The 24,067-nt window shown below is 42.2% G+C and overlaps 1 protein-coding gene across 2 annotated transcripts in view; it reads right to left on the bottom strand.

Annotated features, from left to right (window-relative positions):
• UNC5C (unc-5 netrin receptor C) overlaps nt 1–24,067 on the bottom strand; it is a 245,554-nt gene that overhangs the window by 199,806 nt on the left and 21,681 nt on the right. The gene's annotated exons all lie outside the window — the stretch shown is intronic.

The following is a 24,067-nucleotide window of genomic DNA, read 5'->3' as shown; positions in this document are numbered from 1 at the left end:
CAATACACTGAAATTGATCTAAACCAGGGCTTCAACAGCTAAATTCAGTCTTTTACCAGATCAAGCACTTCATCTTGCTGTACTTCAAATCCCTATCAATAAAGTGGAAGAACTATCTCTTGTGGGCATGTAGTAGGATAAATATATGTATTATGATATGCTCAGTGATAAGGATAATGAAGCATAAAAGACAGACAAGCCTGACCAAGAGAACTGAAACCAAGAAGTTTCAGTGGAAGGATTCCCTCTGCATTAATTGGGCTTTGGCTGTAGTCTCCATTTAAAGGGAAGAAGGCACGCAAGGATTTCTTGGTTCCTAAGCTGGAGGTACAGAACAATTCTCTGAATCCCATAAGAGCTATTTCTCAATCAAGTGTGGTAAGAAAATCTCTGCATGAGACTCTACTACAGAAAAAATATGACATGAAATCCTGCGTGTGTTTATGTATGTGTGTCAGGGGAAATGATATTAAATACAAGGGAAAAAATAGAATTAGATATCAAAAACAGGATTAAACCATAAAAATCTGTCCAGTATGGAGAATCCAGTTTGTAAGATAATCTTTCCTATAAAAGGCAGAATATTAAAGTAAATAACTCAGAAAAACCCGGGAGAATGTGAGCTTTCAGTAACCAGCCAGATGGAGAATGCAATATAGGCAAGAGCACTGCATGCTGCATTTCATATATCTAAGAAAAAAATAAAAGCAAGCTATTTCTGGGGAACATTATTGCTCCTCATGGTTTCCTCAATTATTTCTTCATTCTGCTCCTCCCCATGTGCATTGCCACTATTAGTAGAGTCAGCCATTTGCACTGAAAAGTACAATTTTGTTGTGGAATTGATCACACATTTCCTGCCCTCTCCACGGCATGGAGAAGCCTCAGCTCCCTGCTCTAACTCTCTGCCACACTGCACTCTGTAAATACATTTCCTGCACTGAGCAAGGAAGCCAACTCAAAGGTACACATCAGTCTGAACAGGCTTCTCAGTTTTCCTTTTGTCCAAACAGAAGGGTCTGCTAGTCTGTCCTTTTCCAGGAGAGTCTATGCAGACAGGCTGGAAATGCTGATGGATTCTTTAAGGAAAAATCCAGCAGTCACGACAGCCCACAAGCCACAGCACCGGCTCCTGTCCCATGCCACAGAAGTCTTGCTGCCTCCACCCAACTGGCACACCACTGATTTACCAATCCCCTGCATTTCCAGAAATCCAAAGCAGTACATGTCCCAAAAAATGAACTTCATTAACTTTCAAAATAATCCCCAGCTTCACTGTCTTGGTCTTTGAAGGAAGGGCACAAGCACCTAGATTTTGGGAAGCACTAAGATGTGCCACAGTATGTTGCCACTCCTCACAAGTACACAAGTAATAAGCAAGGGATTAGAGCTACTAAATTTCTGTGCTATTTAAAAAAATATTTATTCTATTTTATTTAAATTCTCTTTGCTTTGATTATCTATAATGAAAATATAACCTTTTGTGGTAAACAGGTTCTGAGGCTTAATTAAGCCTACAGGCTGGAGGAACACAGAGTAAAACTGTTAAAGGAAATAATGCAAGAGGATTCTCAACTCCACAGTACAAACTGTCTAACACCCAATTAAAGGCAGACATAGGGCAAACTAAGCAGGAAAATGGCACCTCAGGAAAAAAAAAAAAAGCCAGCAAATTTTGGCATATTAATTTAAAGGAACTCTGTTTTCTAAACACCCATGTGGATCTAGACTTGGTATCTAAATGTCTTTGAAGACTTGCAGTCCTATCTATGTCCAGCCAGCCTGCATCCACCTCTCTCTGAAAAACCCCACTAGAATCAGTGGTTTAATTCTGGATCTCCTTCCATCTTGTGTTAATTATTTACACGTGTAGAGTCAGTGTGAGCTGATCTTGAGCATCACAGTGCAAGCGCCTGCAGAAACTCCCACCTGATCTATTACTTGACTGAGACAAGAATCATTCAGCTCCAGCAGGAAATCTAATCATCAGCTTTTATCTAATGATAATATCTGCTACATTATCCCACAGGGACAGAATTCTTTATCCAGCAGTTTGGGGTTGCTTCATTTAGGCTGACATATCACAGTCAAGGAAGAACATGGACACAGGGAGACTGGTATAGGAATACAACGGGATACAGTAGGATAAACATGTTCAGAAAAAACAAATAACCATATCAGCACATATTTTACTGAAATAGACTCATGTTTCTCTAAAAACAGTTTAAAAAAAGTACGATTGTTTAATGAGAAATGTGAAATCAAGATTTAGTGATCCCCAGCTCTTCAGCTGGATAAGCAACAACTTGCCCTTATTTTGATTAAGGAGAGCTATTACATGTTTTTCCTGAAGCTATTATTCTGCTAGGAGCATGCTGTAATTTGCAAGTTCCTTCAAAAATCTTCCTTTAATGAAATGAATAGGAAATTAATGCTACCAGGCAGAAAGCTTTTAGCTAATAGTTTCTAACACTTCTCTCTGAGATATTGGAAAGCAATTTTCATTTACCAGCTATCTAAAGGTGCAAACAACCTGAAGTTCCACTGACAGCACTTTGATCCTCTTGTCTGCAGTTGTCAGACATCTTTGGTATGGGGCAAGCACACAGCAACTGCAAAGTCTCCTGCCCAGAAACACTGACACGCAGTATGAGCCTGGACACAAAGTGACAAAATTTCAGAAAAATTTCAGTGGAAGGGTCTAGCCAGATTGAAATCCAGGACAGCAGGCAGTTTGCACAGAAACAGAAAGATAAGAGAAATAATGTCTTTACATTGGTCCAAAGCAATGCCATGGGAAAAAGGGCAAGACTAATTTGAAGACTGAGACAACAACTGATAAACTCATCCTCAATCAGCCTTAGGAACAATTAACTAACCTGTGCTACTCTCATCTAGTTCTATTATTCAGAAGAGGTAAAAGTCCTCAGCTTGCTAAAGGACTTGAGAAGCCCTACAAACACTCACATGGCTATGGCTAGGTGCTGGGCTAGTAAGTGGGGTCCCACGGCCACAGGAAAATATCAGTTAGTACCAGGATCTTAAGACTTCATCATTGAATGGCAGCTGTAGAGGTAGCGGCAAGAGAGTGAGGCAACCATCAAGAATGAGATGAGGCCCTAAAGCAGAGGTGTACCAGTGATTCAGGGATGCAACACCTGCTGCTGTGGAATCAACACTACCACACCCCAGGGCCACATCACCACATCTGCTGCCTTTTTTTTTTCCACAGGAGTGTGGGATACCAGCTGGCAGGCACACTCTGGACCCAGTGTTTTCCCCACACTTACATCATGCTAACAGAGCCACTTCAAGTCTAAAAATACCACGAGTGATATCAGTGCTGTCCCTTTCTGTCCAACAAACGGTGGTGCAGAAGGAAGGGCATCGCCAGCTAGCTGAATCCACATCGATGACAGCAGTCACTGGTGCTCAGGCATGCCCAGTAACACTGATCCTGGAGACTGAGATGAAGAAAAAAAGCCATGTTCTTCCCACTAAGAAGAGTTAAGTTGGGAAGGACACAGGGAGTACTCTGTGGTTCACTCCTGTTTATTCTTCTCTCAGGAGCCCTACTCTGAAGCACTTTTGAATTACACGCCTGACACTGACTTTGAACAAGCTCTCAAAGTGATGCATGTCCCCTTAACTGACTTTTTATTTGGAAATACATTATTATATGGCCTTCTAGAGAGATGGAGTTGTCAACCACATGAATGACAACCCATGGCAGAAGACCAGCTCACAAAACTCCCCTTTCTCACTGTCACTTGCAGAAACCTTAAAACCGAAACAAACGCAAATCATTAATCATCGCTTGCACATCATCTTAGTTACAGCAGATGCAGGAATAAACAGACAATTGATGATCTTTCTTCACTAGGAAACAGGCAAATTCTTTTAAAGGAGATGAGATACTAAATTGAATCATGTCTGGGCACAGCTCAAAACCAGGGCTGGCTTTTCCCAGCTTAAAGCTCGTTACAAATTTTCAAATGTCATATTTGCTATCAATCTCGAAAGAAGACAATCTCAAAAGGTAATAGTTTCCTACACTATGTTATCCATTATTCACTTTTTAATTATATTAGTAAACAATTGATCAGAGACCTTAAATATTAGTTTGACTTTTTGGTTAAGAAGCCTGAAATTTCTGAGACCTAAGAGAGGATGGAAAGATCCTGTGTGAAATTTAATCGCAAAATAAGGAGACTTCTGATGCAGAGCAGCAGACAGGCTGCATACATCATTGTTAGGATACCCACAGACCAGCTATCACACTTAGGGGATTGTTTCACATCAAGGAAAAGAAAAGGCATGGGGGCAAAGACCAGGCCCCAGGCCTTGGATCTCTGTGCTCAGAGCCATAATTAGGGGAACTCAGGTCATGCTTCCTTTCTTTCTCGCTATCACTTTGGACCAAAGGATCCTCCTTCTGCTCTTCATTTCTGCACACTTCACAGAGGAGACCCCAGGGGGCAGGGGATGGTTTCTTACAAAGCAGCCTTATCTTTGCAATCAGAGCTGGCTCCTGCAAGAGGTCGGGTTTGCAGGGAGAGGAAGGACTGGAAGCTGGACTCCTTGGCAGTGCTCAGATCATTATAGCTCCCATTTAAAGAAACCTCACACTTTTCCCAAAACTGGGAGGAAAAAAATCTAGCATCCTGACTAGCTCTTGGAAAGGCAGGGTCCATTCCCAATGAATTCCCCATGTCACAAGGATACTTAATTTCAGGTGCAGGCTGTCCACCCCTCACCTGGGCTGTCTCACTGAGGCCAGCAGAGCCGGTCTTTTGGGGAAGGGAGGACACTCATTGACTTCAGAGGGAAGGACAGACCTGCACAAGACCTGTTTGCTGTTATAAAATACAGCTGACTCTGACACCAGTGTCACCAGAGTCCAGCAATGGTCCGGTGGGTGAGAAATGGAACTCCCTGAAACAGTGGCTGCAAGAAAAATTAGGAATTCCATTTCCCTGCCCCTTTATTTTTCAAAAGCACCCAGTTAACTTGAAACTTAAATGTAAAAACATTCTTCTCCATTGCCTTACAGATGTGTTCAAACTCATCACCCAAGAAAAGGCTACTATACCCACAAAATTCAGTCTCTCTCTCCTTTGAATTTATTTCACTCTCCCCTTACTTGCATCTGTTTCTGTGTTTTCAGAACCTCCTCCCTGTTCACAATAAACAAGTTACCCTCTTTGTCTCTCTGCAACACACATATTGCTTTTAATACCCAGGCTTGACAACTTATTTCATATGTTTGCTTCCCTCTGAGTAATAGTTCTGCCTGAATTTCCTTTCAGTTTTAATTTCCTAATAATTAGATTGACTGCATAGCTCACTCTTTAAAAAAAACCCCAAAACTTAAACTAACAAGCAATACAACACACACACAAAGCACCATGAGAATAGATTACTAGTGGTCTACTTTATTATTATCATTTTCAGCCTCTGTTCTGTTAATGTTCTTGTCAGAGAAAAGCAGAGGAAAAAAGAATACGTCTCTGGCCATCTACATGTTTGAGTGGAGGAAAACTGCTGTCCATTCTCAAAAAAAAAAAAAAATCCATGTAAATATGACCCTTTTATTGTCCCTGAGGTCTAGTTTAGAGCCTTCAATAATAACATCAGTTCTTTGGATCTATATTATTCCAGCTTCATCTTAATGATGAAGCCAGTAAATACCTATATGCTAGCCTAACATTTTAAAGACTGTTTTGCTGCAATGAACATTATATTCTGGCTCATTCTGAACAAAGAACACCACAGTCAAGATGTGGTCTAGTTAGTGTGGTTGAGTCTCTTTTTTATATCCACCTTTTTCACGATGATATTGCATCTTGCAGAAAATTGCATTTCTTTGGCATTTACCTCTTTTCCATGAAAGCTGCGGTTAAAACAGAACAAGTCTATGAAGAATTTGGCCTGTAAGACCAAAATTCCACCAATTCAGTTTGTACTTGATTACAGTGGTAGACGTAAACAACCATGGCTACTGTGAACCCTTCAACCCCATAATTTACAGGTATGTTCACAAGAACATCTCTGAAAACTAATCACTCTACCTTTCCAAATTAGCCACACACACACACACAGTGCTACATGAGCCCAGGATCACAGTCTGCCATCTGTGCAATTCAGAACAGATCTAGGAGAGCCCATAATGGCTCCTGTGTTTATCTTACCCAGGGTCCTACTCCTAGGAGATGAGAAAGCTCATCCGATGCTGAACTCACAGAGCTCTCTTCAGACCAGGGCTTACAGCTTTAAGGGAAAGAAAATGCTTCTCTATCTTCTCGTTATTTCCCTCCTGTTCCTTGACAACACGTAAGCCTAGCAGGAGTAGTAACTAGCCCAGGATTTTCTGGACCAAAATCCTGTGTTTATGTAATTGAAAATTCATACAAACATTTATGCAAAAGAAAAATAAAAGCATGCAACACCCATACCTTCTTTTCTTCTTCTCAGCACTGCCTCTGAATGGCTTGGGTAAAAGGGATTTTCCTTTTATTATTCTTTTACCCTTCTTCAGACAAATTACACTTTCCAGCTGTGATACTCTACACCAAACTCTCCAAAAAAATTTCCTACCAACTCTTCTCCAGCAGACCTCCAACAATCAAAGCCCACAGTGGCTGTATTTCTTTTTTTTTTCCTCCTTTCTACTTTTTTTTTTTTTAAAGGAGAAAAATAACATTTTCCTCAGACGACTGAGTGCATTTTTTTCCTGTCAGGGCAGTAGAACAGTATACCCAGAAGGACAATCTTGTGAGCTTACCATTAAAAAACCCTAGCCCTCTCCACACTCCTGGGAAAGGTGTGCACACAGGTGTGAAAATGGGAAAACATACAGGGCCAAGAAGTACTTCACTACCCACAAAAAGCATGAGTAAGCAATGATGGGCTCTACACAGCCAAACAGAGCACAGTGGCCTTGACATCAATACCAGCTTTAGTTCAGCCTTGAAAACTTTGTATGAAGTGGCTGGAGGGTCTTTCAGAACTGTTCTCTTCTCTTTTACTCCACAGTGCCTGCATTACTTTCAGAAAATACGCTCCCTGGCACGAAATAGTTTGCCATAGCATCTCACTCACTGTAAAAACAGAAGGAAAAGAACTGCGGCACAAATCTGCCATCACACAACTTGTCATTCCTCCACTTGTCCCATTCTCAAGGCTGCGCAGAACAGTTCCCGTTTGTGCCTGGCCACATTTCTATTGCTCCTAGCTGAAATGCATCTTTGCAAAGCTCACTTTATTAGCAGTGCTCCCAAAATGCCAGAGCACATGTGAAACATTGTCAGCCCCTTTGCCTTTTGAAATATGTCTTTGCACAGGGCATCTTTCAAAACAATAAATCCTGGATACTTTATCAGCGGCAGGGTAAGAAAAAACAAGCTTCTCCATAGTCAGTGATAAGCAGGGGGGTTTATTTCTTCTTTGCTTGAACTTGCAATAATGAACTTGAGTGTTTTAGAAGTAACGTGAGACAAAGGTGTTGCCAAAAGTAAGTGATGAAGTTACTGGAATTTGACTCTTTTGCTGGCCTCGCACCACCCCCGATCAAGCGGTTCGAGTGATCAGCAGAGGCCCGGGGAGCACTGCAGCACCAGGCGCAGGCAGGGGGGGTGGCCAAACAAGAGGCCAATTCAGAGCAACTGGAAGGCATCCCAGAAAAACAAACGATGGAAATGTTTCAACCACCAAGCCAGGACTTCACTAAAGCCTCTCAAAGAGGGAGTTGGTACAGCCAGCTCCCAGCAAGGATGATCAGTGAGCCATGGGGCTATAGCACTAGCCCTGCCACCTGGGAGCCCTGTGCTCCTCCTCTTCAGGGCATCTTCTTCTGTGACCATTTCAGCAAGCAGATCACATGCATGACAGTGAAACATCAGGCTGTCCTGCAAGCCTCATCTGCTAAAATTTCATATTTTGGGTGTACTCCTGGGAAACTGCTTACTCATTTCACTCCAGAGGAAGCGAGGCAGCCTCTCTGCCTCAAGAATAATTTATTGTCATTAATAATAATACACTGATATAGAACTTTTCATCCCAAAGGATGAAAAAGGCAATTTAGAATCTCCAAGCAATTTTCAGAGTGGAATATTTTGTGCTTTAAGGCACATGCAGCAGTGACACTGGAGTGTCCCTGGCTGTGCCTATGCCAGTTATGTGCGCAGAGGAAGTGTGCCATGCCAACAGAATCAGCTGATGCCCTCCTTGGCAGCACAGGGAAACAGTGGCAGTGGGTGAATTGAACATGGCAGGGGTAAAAGGGATTAACCATCTACACTACTGCATTCAATGGGATGAAGCCACTGGGGCCGCGATCCTCCTTTCCCTGGGCAGAGGAAACAACCCTCCCTGCATGAATTGGTGCAAAAATGGGAGGTGATAGACCAAGTAATGGAGTTTTCAGAAAGGAAAGTAGGGTAGAAGACCAGAGAGATACCAGTGGTTTCTTCACTCATGCTTCCTTTGCTGCCCAAAGCTAAGATGTAGTGCTTGCTGGAAACCAGTAGTTAAAACACCAGTGTGCCCTTGATGCTTTCGTATCTCTCACACTGGAAAAGAAAATAGACAGCAAAGAACTACTCTTTGGTCATGATTTCCCACTGCAACCTGAGTGCCCAGCACAGCAAACTCTGACTTAAAAAAAAAAAAAAAATTTAGACAAAAATTGAGAAAATATAAAGCTGCACAAATATTAACGAGTTTGTGCAGTGCTAGGGTAAGGTATTTCTCCTGCAGATCTTCTGAATCTTCCTTCCCTTAACACTTAATGCATAATCTGGAGAGATCAACACATAACTTCTGTTTAATAACCACCCAGAGAGAAGGGCAACGCATTCCTCCAGGGAGCAGCAGTTGCAGACAGAATTTTTGCTCCATAGGTCACTAATTCAAAGGTAACCTACTTTACTAGGGATTCAGATGTGTTAGTGTCTGCTGGTGCTGTTTGGTGGCTTGCAAGTAAAACAGTTTTTCAACTTCATATGGGGTCTTTGCATGTACAAGTCTCTAGCTTACACAGATGTTGCAAAACCTCCAACTGCAGACAGGAGGGCAAGGGTCAGTGCAGTGAAGGCAGTCTCCTTTCCCAGTTGGTCCAGCTGATCTGTGCAAATCTGGACTGGAAGGTGGGATCGCCATCCTGCTGGCATGATCCTCACACATCTCTTCTTCTATCTCCCTCTGAGCCCTCTTTATATTTTCTTTTACCCAAATCTCTTTGGATTTCCACTTTTACAATGGAAGCATGTTTTCAGATCTCCAGTCTTAAGAAGATCCAACAAATCAACCAACTCTGTTAGCACTTCCCACAGTGAACTACAGCTCTCCCTTCTCCACATCTCACCCCTCAGCTTGTTGGGAACACAGTTCATATAGAAGCAGAAATTGAAACAGTTGAAACAAAATTATAGGATGAAGACACGGACAAATCCCCACTGCTACTCAAGGCTGCTAGATTTCATTACTAAGGAGTGGTGCTAAAAATAGATCTGAGTACAAAGCATTGCCAGTACTGAGACTTCTATCACTATTAGACTTGGGAATTTGTTTATGACTTTTCCCAGTTAACAGAGAGCCTTAAAAACACACTTCAGTAATGTTTGGGGGTGGGAAGAAAGAAAATAAGGGGGGGAAAAAGGAGACCATATCAAATATTTATGGGGTGGTGAATCAGTTTACCTGGAGGGTAGGTAAGAGAAACAAGTATGCCATGCATCAGGTTGTATTCTGGAATGGAAAATTCTGCTGTTCTTTGCATGCTATCCGGCTCATATCCATGAATTCTTTCATAAGACTACACTAAAATTTTCATTAAGCATTTGGGGATTTAAGGAATCATTTGTGTGTGTTAAAATCAATATTAACTTGTATTGTTCATTGGAAAGTCGCTCTAATAGCATTATACAAAATGTTTTCAAGCACATTGAATGAGTGATGATGGTATAAACCAGTTTGGGGGAAACTTTTATTGCAGTAAATGCAGGGTTGTTATTTTATTCTTAAACAGCCTTTACCAGCATCAAAGGGATGTAATTGATGCAACGATTTCAAATATTGATGGCTGCTGACATATGATTTTACAAACATGCAGAGAGAAATTAGGATAGGCCAGGCTATTACAGCTACAAATAAACTTTTAAGCAATTTAGGAATACATTAAAGGAAAGCAGAACACTCGGAGGACCAAGCAGCTGACTCGCATGGCTGCTGCTGAATAGGCAGAGATAGACAGTGCAGCATAGCAAAAGCACACTTGCTGCAGGCTGAGGAGGTCTGAAAAGCCAACAGTCTCACCATCCCCAAATCATTACAGTAAGCCCTGTAAACCCAGGATCCTGCCTGCATGGCAATGGCATGGCCACAAAACTCAGCACCAGCTTCCTTGGTGGCTGAGGCACTTTACCCTTGCCTTGCTGAACCATGGGCCTGTGATCTTCTCCCTGTACATGTCCCTAAAGCTCCTGAACAGTGAGTCTTGCTCTGTCACATTCTGCTGTGAGTGCTCTGTGTGACATTTCACATGAGTCCAAGCTGGGGCTGCCTGCCATAGAAGAGGGACAGACAGTGACATTTCCTCTGCCTTGTGAGCAGGGACAAACCAACTGCTTCCTTGAAGGGTGCAAAGCCTTCAGCACTTGGCAGTATTGCATCCAAAGCATAGTATCAATATGGTGCCAACAGGGAAATTCTATTTTCACTGCAGTAGGATGTAAATTACTTTTTAAATTTGTGCATGCCTTCTTATTGTTTAGCTGTCTATACAAATAAACTTTTGTGTGTGTGTGTATATATATATATATATACATACATATATATAACATCACCCGGAACATCTGGAACAAGCAGAAGAAATGAGTGTCTTTCTCTGACGAGGGACTGACTCATCACTCCTGCAACAGTTTCATCAGCAGCCATTCTAAGAACTCTCTTCTGTTTTTGAGTCTTCCCTCCTGGGCTGACCAGTCAACAGGGATACTGAGTGATCTCTACCCAGTGCTCAATATTTTTCCCAACACAGTTCTTTATGCCTATGAAAACAGCTTATAGAAACTTTACAATTTTTTATTAAGTCACACTTTGTATGCTATGGAAATGTGCTTGGGTTTGTTGTTTCTTTTTTCAAAGATTATTTCCAGGGCCTAGGGTTTTTAGATTGGTTTATGGTATATGGTCCCAAGCTATGTATTATACATAAAACTAATTATATATATTTTCACTTTGTTTTTAAGTCTAGGCTTCTCAGAGTTCTTCCTCAAAGGAATAAATAAAACTTGCTCTCCTAATTATTAACAAATAATATCTACTGCAGACAGATTTTCAAATTGCTCTAAATTGCACGGCAACGTTGATTTGAATGCGGTTACAGCAATTTACATCACTGCAAGACCTGACTGAAATGAATATTTCAGGCAGTTCAGTAGTACTGGTACAGGCTGTTCCCATTTGTATATTTAATATCTGAACTTAAGCGTAAATTTGCAAATGATAAATGTGCTCATGACTATATCTATATGCACACACTTCTCTCAAAACTTCTAATGAGGCTCAAAGAACAATAACCTGGCTGAATATTCAAGCCGGTGTCTAAGAGCAGAGATCCCCCACACTCATTCATGAACATACAACATTGCTTCCAGGGAAAGCAAAGCCAGAGGGGTGGGGAGAAAGGGCAGACTGGGGAGGACCACACAGACTACTGTATATTTTGGGAGAATCATATCCTCCCACTGCAGAAGTTTTCTTGTGGTCCAGCACTGGCTGCAGTGGGGGTAGGAAGGGTTGGCACTAGGAAAACTGCCTTGGGTTAAATCATTTATTGCTCTCTGCTGAATATCAGGATGAAAAAAGATAAATTTTTACACTGTCTGTACAGATACACCCTCAAAATATTTTTCTGATATGAGTTGTATGGGAAGATTTCTCAAAGACCTGCTACTTGTAAAAACAAACCTTCCAACAACTCAGACCACAAAATCCCAATTGCACCGACGGGCAGTAATACTTGCAACCTTTTCAGTTAAGTAAAATTTCATCTCATTAGCAGAAAATTAAATCAAAGCATGTACTTATGTTTAAGTGGACAGCAAGGGATTGTGTAGAATTCATTGCTGCTCTGCTATCCCTGAATTCAGTACATCAGTTGAGCAGTCACATCCACACTCATAGGTGCTCTAAGCCCACGTCCAAAGTGTACATGCAAAAACAACACAATCAAAACTTCAGTCCTATCTTTCCCAGGTTTTTAAAACCTCTGATGCGCTAAATGCAAGGGACTGACAGCAGTAGCTGTAATCTTCATTTCTAACTGTCGCGGAGGTTAGTTTCACGGGCATTTGGCCGAAGCACTAAAACGCTTTAGAGGTGTAGAGTGTTTCTCACTCAGCAGTGAAGCTGCCTTAGGAGGCTGGGGAAGCACGGCGGAGTTTCCAAACAAACCCTCGCGCTCCCCGGGCGGCCGCCAGAGGGCGCGGGCACCATTCCCGCCGAGCCGCTGCCCCCGCCCTGCCCGGCACAGCGCCCGGCACAGCGCCCGGCACAGCGCCCGGCACCGCGCCCGGCACCGCGCCCGGCACAGCGCCCGGCACAGCGCCCGGCACAGCGCCCGGCACCGCGCCCGGCACCGCGCCCGGCACCGCGCCCGGCACCGCGCCCGGCACCGCGCCCGGCACCGCGCCCGGCACAGCGCAGCCTCGCGGCAGCAGGATGCGCTCGGCCTGAGCGACAGGGGCCTGCCTTCGGCAGGGTGTGAGCAGCCCGGCTGTGTCAGCTCAATCGAGTCAGCGTGCCACGAACCTGGCTCGGTGAGCTCGGAGAGCAGCCCGAGCATCCCCATAGCTCAATTGGCCTCTGCCTGGCAGAGATGTACAAAGCAAAGCAGAGGAGCGGCTGTGTTGGTGTCAGGGACAATTAAGGTCTCTGCTCCCCTGCCCATTAGCTGAGTGATTCCGAGCTGCTGGAGAGGTTTAGTCATTCCTGTGGGGGATAAAGGACATGGATACTCTGTCTGGGGATATTGATTGAGAGGGACACAAACAGTAGCTAGGATACCTCTTCAGTGACAGAGAAGTTAATGATTTAGTGATTCATAGAAGAAAAGCTGCCTTGCCACCTTTGGTATTTGTTTGCATTGCAGATAGTGCCACGTGAAGTGACCTTGTCAAATTAGCAAAAGCCCGGAGCATTGTACAGCAGGTAACTAGCTAGCAAACTAGAGACTGAGGTTACCAATATGTGAGTCTCTGCACATGCACACACACTCTCTGTTCCATCCCGATTGAGCACAATTTCTAGGAGCTTTTTCTAGTACAGATTAGCTGAACAGATTTCTGTTCAGCTAATCCCATCCTCTGGTGAAAAATCCCAAGAACCCCAACTCTTACTTTCTAACAGACAAAAAAACCAAAACCCACTCCCCTACTTTTGCTCTAGATAGTACAAATGCAAAATTAAGAGACAAAACATTAGAGCAATCCTTCTAGGGATCCACAGGAAAAGGGAAGCTGCATAGCTGCTGGGGAACCACAGTGCTGTAGCAGAGCACAGTTGCTCTCCAGTTGGCTTGCAAGCTACAAGCACAGCAAAGCAAAGCCAATCTAAATGTGAAGCAAGCTCTCAGAAAGAGTAAGAAATGGGCTCAGCTGCTGGATTACAGGCCCCAAGAGACTCTTAATGGGCTACAGAGACTGTCACCTGCAGGCTGCTGTTTGGCTCAAATTCACACTGGCTGAAAGTTTCCACCAGATGATGACTTGCTGGTGGTCGGTCTAGAATACGACAGTGCCTTCCTAATCTTTTAATTGTTCTTCTAGTTCACACTGATTTTGCTATTGTGTCTGATTTATGCTTTTTACTAACCTACATTGGGATTTTTTTTTAACATTTCATGCTGCTCTAGTAAATTCAAAAACCACTGGTGTGAAGAGGACACTTTTTGATGCAGAAATTTAACTTTGCTGAAAAAGCCAATGGCCTGCATATTCAAAAGCACATGTCTCAATGCTGCTACAAAAAAAAAGTATGTGAAAACTTTTGTTCTTCCTGTTTAAAAACAGCTGGGGTTTGCCACTGGATGTGGAACATGTTGCTCATCACGTGGTAAAAGTCCACATAGGAAAAACAGAGCAATTTTATGAGAAGTGTGGCTGAACATCTTGCCCCCAACTTGTCTGGGGAAGGGAGAATATAATTTAATATAAATGTGTCCACAGGGATTTGTAGCTTTTCCATTACAGCGTTCAACATGAACAATATATTTCATGGCATCCATGTTTTTACAGACTACTGTGATGGAGCCACTCTGTTCTCTTGAAGCTGATAGAAAATTCACTGTATAGATCAATTCACTATATCCTGAAATATATACATATTTCAGACCCGTATATACTCACTGCACCTCCCTCTGAAATGCACTGATGCATGAAGATGTCTAAATAACAAACTGAAGTGGGAGTAAAACATTTTTCCCTAAAGACTTCCAATTATTTGCATTTAACTCAGTGGTGTGACTCCTGTTTAATTTCTGGGGCATTATACCTGTGCAAAACTATAGTACCACTGGGGATAAATCAGGACCAAGACTTTTAATGTCCCATCCTGGTTTCATGAGGCATTAATTAAAGTACCTCAGGAGCAATGGGCACTCAATCGCTTTTTTTTTTTCTTAATTAACTAAAGAAAATATTTTAGCTATAACCACAACTTCTTTGATGTGGTTTACTCATACCTTCCTCCCTCCCCCCAAAAATGTTCAACATTAAGCATGTAAATCATACTAACATTACCAGCCTAAAGGGAAGTGACAGATGACTGTGACTGCCATTAAATGTTTATTGCATCCCTGCCATGTAATGCAATTAGATGGCAAGGAACATGTAATGTGTATTGCTCTGGTGGGAGAATGGGGAAATTATTGAATTTTCTCTCTTAATCTATTTATATCTTGCAGTGGGGCCATTAGGTAGATTAAGCTAGGGACAGTGCCCCCATTCAGTATGCTAAGTAGTGTTTGTCACTCATTGCATTATATGGCAGTGACAGCCACGAGAGTCCCACACATTGCAATAACACTGAATCAGAGGGGAAGTGGCTGAGAAGTCTCCTGCTAACAAAGTACTCTCTTAGTGTCCATTCTTAAATGCTTCTCTTTCTCTCAAATAATGGGCAAAATCCCTGTCCTTCCCCACCTCTCCTCTAAAAAAAATAAATAAAGGAAAAAGAAATCACCAACTCTGGTTATTTCTTTCTTTCTAGGGACTGATGCTACAGGAGTTCAACCTGCATGACATGTTTCTTTAGTAGAACACTCCTGCACTCCTTCAACTGTTCTTTATATGCAGGTGGTTCTTCAGCCTCCACGGAGGCTGAAAACTTCAAAGCTTAATGAACTCAGCTTCACGGCAGCTTCTGGAGGTAGCAAGGTAAAAAGGGTCTTCATGGTAAAGCAGGGGCTGAAGCCATTAGAAGGTACAAGCACAAAACCAAAAATAAAAGCAGGATTCAACATACCGTTACAGCTTTTCTACTAATACCTACCCCTTGCCATTCAAAAGTTATATATTATCTCTGCAAACTCCAGCTCAGACCCTATGTTTTCCTCAAGCATTTCCAACACTGGCTTTGCAGCCTGGCAGCTGCAGCAGGCTCTGTTGGGGCAGAGAGGCAGCATTACATGGCTGTGGCTCTTGCCACACCACAGCCCCAGGATCACATACTGCTCTGTGGCACTCCTGATGCTGGGGTCTCAAAGACTCAGTATCTATCAGCAGGTGTTTTTTCCAAAAGTTAATTAATCCTTTGAACATCTGATCTCAAAACTGTCCTCACATTTTGTTAATTCAGGCCTCCTCGGCAGATTTCTAGTGTTTCCTGACTTGAGCATAGCAGTGGTCGCTAATGACAGGCTAAGTGGCCAGCTGTGGCTCCTTAATACCTCACGTAATTGCTGCTCTAACATCCTTGTCCTCCAAGCCTTGCATGTGTGTCTGAAGTAATGGACATATAGCCCTAGAAACCAACAGCCTTTGTTCATCCGCAGACAGATCAAACGTGGTCAGGAGCAATACAAAGCTTCTCTGAGACACCCTGCTGATGCACTTCACGCTGTGGCAGCACTATTTCAAGTGCATCTTTCTCAGAGGGTTAACTCAGCACTTGCTCTCTGTGTTTGAGCTCTGGGCTTAGCCCAGCATAGCCCCAGAGCCTACATGCTCAGCCCCAGAGCCTGTGTCTTCTCACCTTGCCCTACATGGGCAGGAGCATGTCTGGGGTTTCTGAAGCCCTGTTCCATTGCTCTTCATGCTGCAGTCAGCTCTGCTTTTTCAACAAAGTTTCCCAGAAAGCTGTGGAAGGATGAGGCCATCTGCCTGGGCCCATGGCAGGAGGCACTGGAAGACTTCTTGTCCCTAAGTGACAGCCTGCGTCATCTACAGACCCATCCTAGAGGAAATGAAACTGAACCCCTGTGCAAAGCTGTGGCTGCCAACCCAACGTCACAGTACAAACAGTGGAATCTATTTTGTTAACTGCATCAGACAGCTTTATCTGCAGTCCTACCACTCTCTAACCCCATCACCCCAGTGCCCTCATGCCAAGCACAGAGATGCAGTCACAGGCATGCCTAGCACCAGCTCCAAAGGGCGTGTGGCTTCACATTTGGTGACAGAGAACTTGCAGCCCTGCAACACTGACTGCGGCGGCACCTCACGTGCCGAAAGCCTCAAGCTGCTGCTCTCACTGATTGCTGATGCTCGGGGTGACACTTGGAGCTGCTGCCACCTCTTTCAGAACCAAAAGCCAAACAGTAGAGAAGAGTCTAGGCAGAGAAAGTTCCACCCTCACTGGCCAGGCTGGAAACGCTTATTATTATATTACTCCTCTTGTGGCTGCCATATGTGATATTTCAGAGGGATTCAAGTCACTCCACTTTAGGAACAGATCTAGGTCAGGAACTTGGAAAACAATAAGGACTATTCTGAACTCACCTGCTTGGACCAAGTAACTCAAGAGCCATAACTAAACTAGGCTTCCACTCAAAATTTTCATTTACTTGTTAAAAACCTAACAGGAGCAAAGACTTTCCATGAAGGTCTTCGGACTTCCTTCGTGTACCTCTCCAAGATCAAAGGATCATAGAGGTAGAAAGCTTCTTTCCTGAGAGTGGGCTATTATCAGGTGAGACTGAAGTGCCCAGCAAAATCTGAACTATTCTGCTTCTTCCCAAGGGCTTTGGAGCAATTCGGTTTTCACGCCTTTTGCTTTGTCAGATGAAATATTTGAATTGCTCTATCTAATGATGGGGTGTATATTCACAATAAAAATCCTAGTCCTTCTCACAGTGTTGTTTTTGACATTGAGCACAGAAATGCTAAAAGTTTCTGACTGACACCTTTTCATTAAAGGGAGAAAAAACTGCACACATCTATCAAATCTCTAGATGCAATAATGTAATATGATTATTGCTAAAAATAATATCAATTCATGGTACAAAAATCAATTCTAGCAATTTCCAGTGCTAGACATATTGCTTTTATGTCCTTTTGTGTACAGTACTTCACGTAAGTGAAAGCTGACACTCAAAAGCTCTCATAAGAAAGCTCAGTTTTTTAAGAAACTAATGTAAAAAAAAAATCTTCTCAAGCTGTTGAAGGGGACCAAATAGAGCCCTCCTGGAAAAGCATGCAATATAAAGTCAGTAGAGCTGCAGTTGTTGATGTGTGGGCAGAAGCCTTTCCATGCTGAAAGGCTCACTCTCCTCCTATTTCCCTGCACTACAGTAATCTGCTGGCAGATAACTAAGCTGCAAGATATAAAGGCAAAACATATATTTTCTTGAATGAAGACAAAGGAAACTCAGTCTGTCTGCCTCTCAAATTCAGGAGATTAATAGTATTATGAAGGGAATGTTTTATTACCACATGTAAATCAGACTTGGAAAACCAAAGAGTGGAACAATACTCCTGTGGAGCCAGTGAAACACCAGTTTGTGAATTGGCAAGTCATTGCATTTTGATATTTTTTGGCACTGCAGAGCATCTGCAAACCCATCATGCTATCTGATAATCGTTTGGTATTTGATAATACAGTACTAAAGGCACAAGTGAACAAAAGGCAGCCAGGGAATTATTTGTGAATTATATTATATTGGTATTCAGTAATTAAGCCTTAGAATTAGTTGGGAGAGGAGAGCATTAGACTTCAAAATTGCTCTACTGAGTACAATATTTGTCTTCTGTGTCAAACACATTTATTCAACTGAGTCATGCAGATCTGCTTCTAAGCTTGGAGACTTAATGCCTAGTGAAGGGCTTGAAAATTATTCCAGCATTTGCCTTACACTTACAGCTGAATCCCCAACCCCTTTTCATTCCCAAACTTCAGTAGGCAGGCAGGATTGTAAAAATTATATCCTTATTTTTATGTAGAAATATATCCTGGTTTGTGTAATTTCATGTAAAAAATACCTATTTCCCTGACTCCTTGTTTGATAGTAAGCTTCTGTAGGTAAATGTTTCCTACACAGCCAATCTTGTTTTTACTGAAGTCAGTTTATGAAAATCCCACAAAGTTCACACAGAGCTGTCAGACAGTAAATGTTTGTCCCAGACAGCTAAAATAAAGTGGTTCACCACCTCATAAAGAAGGTATCCATTAGAGCATAGATTTAACTGAAAATAAGAGAAAATATGGGCAACAAAGAGAGGAATTTCATGGTGAAACGGATGCAAGGGAGAATAAAACATCTGGAAGATGTTAGTGACTGCATTGGCTGAAATCACAGGGCACGCTATCTACTCTCTGGGAGCTGATTCTCCTTGACTTAAAGGGGAAAGAAAACCTCAAGCAAGATAGCAGATGAGTTGTTACTCAGAGTAAGCTAGGACTGATAAAATACCAGAGGCAGGCTCTGGCTGTTCTTGCTCTCCAGGGGGGAGACAGTCAGCCTAAGCTCCTCTCTGATGGGTCCATGCATCACCACTGACAGTCACTCCAGAAACACGGTGTGTGCTCAACCCGTGAGCAAAAGCAACCAAGAGCTGAAGTACTCCACAGCCTCCACTAAGCCCTACTGCAGATGCTCTGAGCAGGAAGGAACCACTCTCTCTTTCTGACTTACCCTCTTTCTTCACACCCCCACCCCCCCAGTTGCAGGAAGAAAAATTTTGTTTGAAGTCCCACAGATTTTACTGTTTTCCTTTTTTTTCCCCTCCCTTAGAGAGATTTTAAATGTTTAGATATTTTTGTCTAAACAAATATTTGCAATTATTAAAGAATACTGTACATTCAGATAAAATGCCTAATGAGGTTATAGAGGCACAATGAAGCAGCAGAAAGTGTTACAACTAGACTAGGAGACTACACGAACGTTTTTCAGTTGCTTTTGTCTCTACTCTCCTCTGATATTCTCCTGGGCCCTCAGCAGTACAGATTCAAACAAGCTGAAAATCCACCCTTCCCATCCTGTTCTGAAAGGCAAACAGTACTGTGCCATTGTTTTGGTTGTGGGTTTTATTAATAATAGGAGTGTGTTGTAGCAAAGTCCTGTACAGGCTGGCTCACTCGTAACTTCCCTTTGGTGTTTTCTGAAAAGGTAATGTCAAGGTGAAATCCTATCCCTGACAATGCTAATGGAGGTCTTTCCACAGGCTGCTGTGGAGACAGGGTTTGGCGCCCAATGTTGTCCTTCCTCCACTTCACACCATCCCTCCTGCTTTAGGTACCAGACCCACTTCACAAAACTCCCCAATTCTACTCGGCCCAGGCTGCTACCAATGTTCTCTTTTAACTTGTTTCCCAAGACAAATCTGACTTTTATGTGCAGTGCAAGTCAAAGGTGATAACAAAGCTGTTGAGATTTATGTTTCCCGAAACTCAGTAACTCAAAAGGTACATTTCAAAATAACCACAGCAATCCTGATTGGTGCTGAAAAACAGCAGCAAGAAGATAAAGTAGTGACAATGCATGAATTATCATGTTCTTCTTTACAAGTTATATATGGCCTTATTTCTTTCATAGTTTTATTTACAATCCAATCTGAGTATTATCCATCTATGTTAGCTGGTTTTGCCAGTGTTCACAGAATTATTTTCGTGGAATATTTTTATGTACACTTTCCTCCCAAAGTCTTTGTGTTGGCAATATACCATTTCACCTGGCAAGGCATACAAAATATTAAGAGCCCTTCCTGCTAGAGCATAGTAAATCATAAGTATTCTGCTGACACCCCTAGATATGCAATACATCTTAAATACAAATTTTCAGACAAATGATCAATCACACCACAACCCAATGGACTTTAAAGAATCACAAATAATTTCAGTGCTACCTTATGCAGATGCTGAAAAACAGTGGGGAGGATGACCGAAGGAATCACAGAAATTAAATCTAGTGACACACTGACAAATATGCTAATCCGCATTAACGCCTCTGTTTGCTCTGGGAGATAAAAACCATTACAACTAATGATAGAATCAACCTTATCAACAGCATCCAGAGAAGCAACGAAATATTTGGATAGCTGCTAGGACAGCTTCTGAAAACAGTCTGCAGAATTCAGCCAGAAGCTTTTCAAAACAGGTTTCTGGGGATAGGCTTTTTTAAGATAGGCTGGTCTCCTCACATGCACAGCCACCACCAGAGGTAAACCTGCTGCTGTGACCACCTCTCAAAATGATGCAGAAACAAAATATGGCAGTGAAAAGCATGCAAATTAACTGAAGGTTTGAGAAACTTCAAAAATAATCACAAATACTGGGAAGCAGTGAGGGACAGAAAAAGGTAGGGAGCAATGCAGAGATAAAACTCTTGAAAATTATTTCACGTAGTCATAGGAAGAAGAAAAAGTTGGAAGGAAATGCTGAGGTTAGTTATGCTGGAGAAAATTTAACATGCTTTAACATATTTCTTCTTTCATTTTTATTATGCTTGGGAAAGAGTGAGAACAGACAGCTACAAGGGACGCTGTCTAAATACAAAGCAAAGAGCAAACCCTAGCAGCATGTCTTTTAAAAAAGGAAGGAAACATGCCAGTTCTCAATTACATGCTTTCATTGGTCAAGTCTGCATACAAAGTAGTTTACACAACACCCCAAAGTTGCCTGCATGTATTTTTGTAGTCAGAAAGCAAGCCAACAGCAGAATTATTTTTGCTGGGAGACTCAAAATGACTGGAGAGCTTTGCCTCCCAGATCTGGTTTCCATGCCACTCTACTTGCCAACAAAGCCTTGACTCTCAGCACACACAAATGAAGAATTTCCAGAACTTTTAAAAAGCAGAAGGTTTTCTTCTTGCATCAAGGCTGATGCCAAGAAAACTGGCAAATATTAGATTAATTAAACTACATATGCAAATATAGCTAACAAAACGGCTGCAAGAGATTAAGGCAGACAAACGTGCTGGTGTATCCTGGTATACCCTCTCTGTATATTCTGGAGTATGTTTTGGAGACCCAGATTGTCTGAAGACTTAATTTCATATTCCAGATTACAAACCAGTACCAAGTATGGTTCATTGCTCATCACAGTGGACATCCTGGCTGATTTGCAGCATCTTGTTCATACCTTTCCTTCAAATGAAGCTGCACTTTTTAAGGATATTTTAAAACATTTTCCATAGAATAACAGGATGACTGGGCTTGGAAGAGACCTTAAAAATCCAGTTCCAACCCTCCTGTCATGGGCAGGGACACATTTTACTAGACCAGAATGCTCAAAGCCCCATCCAGCCTGGCCTTAAATAGTTCCAGGCATGGGGCACCTACAGCTGCTCTGGGCAACCTGTTCCAGTGGATCATCACCCTCACAGGAAGGCATTTCTTCCTAATACAAATCAGTTTAAAGTCATTATTCCTTGTCCTAGCCTTTCACATGCCCTTGTGAAAATACTCCCTCCATCTTTCTCGTAGGCTTTCTTCAGGTACTGAATGACCACAGTTAGGTCAGCCTGAGCTTTATCTTTTCCAGTATAAACCCAAGCCTCTTAGCCTTTCCTCATAGGAGAGGTGTTCAATCGCTCTGATCAACTCAGTTTCCGTTCTCTGGACTCATTCCAATGGTCCACATCCTTGCTTGATTTCCAAGATGTTATTAATACATAATTGACTGACTATTGCAACACCTCAAAATATTCCACAGAAAGACAAAAGCTGGATATGGAAAGCACAGTGTCTCTATGTCACTAGAAGTGGGCAGTTGTATTAGATACATGATCCCAGTTTCCCAGCTCAAGCATTTGCCCTGCCATGTATAAATTAGGTGAAGCAGATTTATTTGCAGTATAATGTACTGCACCATATATTAAATGACTGAAGCAGATTTATTATGTGCTAGATTTGAAAACAGCCTTTTAAGAAGTATTTTCAATAATCCCAGTATCAAAGCAAGATTTAGAGTGGTAAACTGTATAATAAAATGCATTTAAGGAAAGAACAAAACATTTAACTATTTTCCCTACCCTGCATAAATGAATGCCATTTCTGGATTTAATTCATACTTAGGTGAAGGACCTATACAAAATCTCATTGACATTGAATTCCAACTAGAATGTCTTAACAAAGACATAAGTAGTGTGTAAGTCAGTCTCTATCCATTAAAAATTACAGTATCACACCAAAGAGAACGGAATGTCCTCAGGACAACATAAATTAATGCAACTCTATTTTCCTTTGTTTTTATCAGCAGTTTAAATTCTTCAAGAATATGACCTTGAATGCAACAGACAAGAAAAGGCAGTTCTGAACATTTTAACCCTAAGAATGTTTTGCACAGGGACAGAGTGAGACTGTGTCTCCATATAGAAGTCCTAGTCAGGGTACAGGAAGGGCACTCAGAGGGTGGACAACCCAAGGTGAGTGCAACTCTGTCATTCTCCTTTCATTTTGTTCAGTTAATACAGCATTTGGAAGAAATAATCTAATATCTACAGATTATACAGCTTTCTTATTTTAAGGAAATGGGGAAAACTATAAGAAGGAATTCATCCTGTGCCAGGCAAAAATCAATATCAGAAAAAGTAACCTCAAAGAAAAGGCATAAAAGTTGTTTCATATATTACGTCACTAATTTTTGAATTCAGTGTTCAGTGAACACCAGAGGATGAGCTTCAATTGGAAACCCCTGCCAGTTGTTTGCACACAAACAGCAGAAATACACCGTGTACTAAAACCACAACTGTATCTTGGCCCAAAGCAAGCCCCATTTCTCCAGCCAGCAGTTGCAGAAGTGCCTAGCACAGGCTATATCTGCAGTGAAAATTGCAACATAATTCACTTTACTGTGACAATGAGAACCAACCCTCCACGTCTGAACAGCAAAATAAAGTTGTGAACCGTGAACCATACTGCGAGAGAACAGACTTGTTCTGCAGAGCAGGGATTTTTGGTTTGTGTGACCTTCTGTAGAAGGTGCAGGGCTCAGCTGGCCTCCCCCAGGAGCATCCTGCAGCTTGTTAGAGAAAAGGCCGGCTACAGTTGTGACAGAAATTAGTACCTGAAGCAGTTCCTACAGAATTTGATCATGAGGGTGTCTCAAGGACCGTGCATAACATTGTTACATGAAGCCTGCAAAATGCCATGTAGGGGAAAGGAAAAAGGGGGAATGACTCATGCATGGGCAGGGATGCTTTTGAGCAAAATGCCCAGAGCGTGAAACACAATCAGAAAGCCAAAGACACTTTAAAAGCCACTGCAACAAAGTCACATTTTGTAGCTAATAGTGATCTGAACAATGATTGAACTCTAGTTCCACACTTCTAAAAAGTAAGTGGGTTTTCTGTCCATTTGTCCAAAATATGTTGCATTCTTGGCTGAACTCGTGAGGAGCTCATTTTCCTTCCCAGACTAGTCAAATGAGTGTGAGTGCTGAGGACATATCTTATCCAAGCTGTAAAAACCCTGCTTCTGAACTTGGGAGGAATCTGACTTGCCTCTTAAAGCATATCTGGTGCCAGAACTGCCGTACCCAAGTGGTGTTTCTGTGCAGGAAATTGTCATGTCTGGGATTCCAAAACCCATGTGGACCCAAAGGCATGTTACAAAGATATCCTCAAATTCA

This window comes from Motacilla alba, chromosome 4 (genome assembly GCF_015832195.1).
Source record: "Motacilla alba alba isolate MOTALB_02 chromosome 4, Motacilla_alba_V1.0_pri, whole genome shotgun sequence".
Taxonomy (NCBI): Eukaryota; Metazoa; Chordata; class Aves; order Passeriformes; family Motacillidae; genus Motacilla; species Motacilla alba.
Note: the sequence above shows the minus strand (reverse complement) of the source record. Positions and strands in the feature narration are given on the sequence as shown.